Here is a 4,118-nt window from a genome sequence, read left to right as displayed (position 1 = left end):
CACGACCTCCTGAGGCCACCTCTCGCTCTCTGCCCTGAAGCCGTGTGCGTGCTGCCCACGGTCAGACCTCGAGAAACCCTCCTGAGGGCGCATCTCGGTCCCTGCACAGAGACAGGATGGGCCGTGCCCTCGTTCAATCACCCGGGGAACACTGCTGAGCCCGCATCTTGGTCCCCGCGCTGAACCTGTCCGGGATCCTACCCCCAGGAAATACTCCTGAAGCTGCATCTCGGTCCCTGTCCTGAACTGGTCTAGGTCTGGCCTTTGTTTGATTCGCCCAGCACAGACTCCTGAGCCCCCATCTCTGTGCCTGCCCTGAAGGAGGCTGGGTCCCGCCCACGGCCCGGCGACGACAAACACTCCTGAGCCCACCGCCCCGGGCCTGCACTGAACCAGGCTGGCTCCTTCCTGTCCGTGGGCAAGACCCTGACAAACACTCCTGAGCCCACCGCCCGATGCCTGCACTGAAGCAGGCTGGCTCCTGCCTTCGTTCAAGCACCTGGCAAAGACACCACCGGGAGCCTCCAGCTCGCTCCCTTCCCGCCCACTTCGCTGTGTCCCGCCCTTGGTCCCTCGCCGGGACAAAGCCCTGATCCCGCAGTTCACTCCGGGCACTGAACCCGCCTCGGGGGCTTGGCGTGCTTCAAGACCCCGAGAAACACATCGGGCTCGGCACACGGAAGAAGCAGTCTAGAGCTTGCCCTTCTTGGACTCCCGCGACACACGCGCCTGAGCCCACAGCTGCGTGCCCGCCCTGAACTCGGATGGATGCTGCCCTTGGGCAACCCTCCCCGCCTCCAACACAAAACGCACCTCCCTGCGTGTCCATCTTGGTCCCTCCACTCAACCTCGGTGGTTTCTGCCTCTGGCCAAGGCCCCCAACAAACAACCCTGAGTCGAAATTGGCTCCCTGTCCCCGAACGACGGCGAGTCCTCCCCTTGTTCAACCCCCCGGGAAACACTGCTGCGCCCTCACCTCAAGCGCTGCATAAAAGCAGGCTGGGTCCCGCCCTTTCTGAGGCGCCCGTGTAAACTCCTGAGCCCCGTCTCGGTCACTGAACGTAACCAGTCGAGGTCCTGCCCTAGTGCGGGCCCCTAGCACAGTCTCCCGACCCCACCTCTCGGCCCCTGCAGTCACGCGGGCGTTCCTGGGACTTTGCATAGTCGAGTCCCGGGAACATAATCCTGAGCGCGCGTCTCAGGCCCTGCCCCGAAGCAGGCTGGGTCCTTCCCACGATCAAGCCCCGAGAAGCATTCCTGAGCCCACATCGGGTTCCCTGCCCTCAATCAGGCTAGGTCCTGCCCTTGGACCGACCCCCGGCAAACACTCCTGAGCCGGCGTCGGTCGCTCCCCTCAACTGGCCGGTGCCCGGCGCGTCTTCCGGACCCTAACAAGCACTCCGGAGCCAACCCCTCGGTCCCTGCACGGGACGAGGCTAGGTCCCGCTCGGCGTCAGTCCCCCGACAGACCCTCCTGAGCTTGCCTCGCGGCCACGGCACGCACCTCGCCTGGCGCCTCCCCTGGTGCACGGCGCCGTCCAACGCCCCCGAGCCAACATCTCCTTCCCTGCACCGGTCGCGGCTGCGGGTAGCACTTGCTGAAGACACCGGCAAATGCGCCTGTGCCTACCCCTCGGGCGCTGCGCTGAACCAGTCGAGGTCCTGCCCTTGGGAGCAACCTCAACACGACCTCCTGAGGCCACCTCTCGCTCTCTGCCCTGAAGCCGTGTGCGTGCTGCCCACGGTCAGACCTCGAGAAACCCTCCTGAGGGCGCATCTCGGTCCCTGCACAGAGACAGGATGGGCCGTGCCCTCGTTCAATCACCCGGGGAACACTGCTGAGCCCGCATCTTGGTCCCCGCGCTGAACCTGTCCGGGATCCTACCCCCAGGAAATACTCCTGAAGCTGCATCTCGGTCCCTGTCCTGAACTGGTCTAGGTCTGGCCTTTGTTTGATTCGCCCAGCACAGACTCCTGAGCCCCCATCTCTGTGCCTGCCCTGAAGGAGGCTGGGTCCCGCCCACGGCCCGGCGACGACAAACACTCCTGAGCCCACCGCCCCGGGCCTGCACTGAACCAGGCTGGCTCCTTCCTGTCCGTGGGCAAGACCCTGACAAACACTCCTGAGCCCACCGCCCGATGCCTGCACTGAAGCAGGCTGGCTCCTGCCTTCGTTCAAGCACCTGGCAAAGACACCACCGGGAGCCTCCAGCTCGCTCCCTTCCCGCCCACTTCGCTGTGTCCCGCCCTTGGTCCCTCGCCGGGACAAAGCCCTGATCCCGCAGTTCACTCCCGGCACTGAACCCGCCTCGGGGGCTTGGCGTGCTTCAAGGCCCCGAGAAACACATCGGGCTCGGCGCACGGAAGAAGCAGTCTAGAGCTTGCCCTTCTTGGACTCCCGCGACACACGCGCCTGAGCCCACAGCTGCGTGCCCGCCCTGAACTCGGATGGATGCTGCCCTTGGGCAACCCTCCCCGCCTCCAACACAAAACGCACCTCCCTGCGTGTCCATCTTGGTCCCTCCACTCAACCTCGGTGGTTTCTGCCTCTGGCCAAGGCCCCCAACAAACAACCCTGAGTCGAAATTGGCTCCCTGTCCCCGAACGACGGCGAGTCCTCCCCTTGTTCAACCCCCCGGGAAACACTGCTGCGCCCTCACCTCAAGCGCTGCATAAAAGCAGGCTGGGTCCCGCCCTTTCTGAGGCGCCCGTGTAAACTCCTGAGCCCCGTCTCGGTCACTGAACGTAACCAGTCGAGGTCCTGCCCTAGTGCGGGCCCCTAGCACAGTCTCCCGACCCCACCTCTCGGCCCCTGCAGTCACGCGGGCGTTCCTGGGACTTTGCATAGTCGAGTCCCGGGAACATAATCCTGAGCGCGCGTCTCAGGCCCTGCCCCGAAGCAGGCTGGGTCCTTCCCACGATCAAGCCCCGAGAAGCATTCCTGAGCCCACATCGGGTTCCCTGCCCTCAATCAGGCTAGGTCCTGCCCTTGGACCGACCCCCGGCAAACACTCCTGAGCCGGCGTCGGTCGCTCCCCTCAACTGGCCGGTGCCCGGCGCGTCTTCCGGACCCTAACAAGCACTCCGGAGCCAACCCCTCGGTCCCTGCACGGGACGAGGCTAGGTCCCGCTCGGCGTCAGTCCCCCGACAGACCCTCCTGAGCTTGCCTCGCGGCCACGGCACGCACCTCGCCTGGGGCCTCCCCTGGTGCACGGCGCCGTCCAACGCCGCCGAGCCAACATCTCCTTCCCTGCACCGGTCGCGGCTGCGGGTAGCACTTGCTGAAGACACCGGCAAATGCGCCTGTGCCTACCCCTCGGGCGCTGCGCTGAACCAGTCGAGGTCCTGCCCTTGGGAGCAACCTCAACACGACCTCCTGAGGCCACCTCTCGCTCTCTGCCCTGAAGCCGTGTGCGTGCTGCCCACGGTCAGACCTCGAGAAACCCTCCTGAGGGCGCATCTCGGTCCCTGCACAGAGACAGGATGGGCCGTGCCCTCGTTCAATCACCCGGGGAACACTGCTGAGCCCGCATCTTGGTCCCCGCGCTGAACCTGTCCGGGATCCTACCCCCAGGAAATACTCCTGAAGCTGCATCTCGGTCCCTGTCCTGAACTGGTCTAGGTCTGGCCTTTGTTTGATTCGCCCAGCACAGACTCCTGAGCCCCCATCTCTGTGCCTGCCCTGAAGGAGGCTGGGTCCCGCCCACGGCCCGGCGACGACAAACACTCCTGAGCCCACCGCCCCGGGCCTGCACTGAACCAGGCTGGCTCCTTCCTGTCCGTGGGCAAGACCCTGACAAACACTCCTGAGCCCACCGCCCGATGCCTGCACTGAAGCAGGCTGGCTCCTGCCTTCGTTCAAGCACCTGGCAAAGACACCACCGGGAGCCTCCAGCTCGCTCCCTTCCCGCCCACTTCGCTGTGTCCCGCCCTTGGTCCCTCGCCGGGACAAAGCCCTGATCCCGCAGTTCACTCCGGGCACTGAACCCGCCTCGGGGGCTTGGCGTGCTTCAAGGCCCCGAGAAACACATCGGGCTCGGCGCACGGAAGAAGCAGTCTAGAGCTTGCCCTTCTTGGACTCCCGCGACACACGCGCCTGAGCCCACAGCTGCGTGCC

This window comes from Bos taurus, chromosome Y (genome assembly GCF_002263795.3).
Source record: "Bos taurus isolate L1 Dominette 01449 registration number 42190680 breed Hereford chromosome Y, ARS-UCD2.0, whole genome shotgun sequence".
In the NCBI taxonomy this organism is placed as follows: domain Eukaryota; kingdom Metazoa; phylum Chordata; class Mammalia; order Artiodactyla; family Bovidae; genus Bos; species Bos taurus.
Note: the sequence above shows the minus strand (reverse complement) of the source record.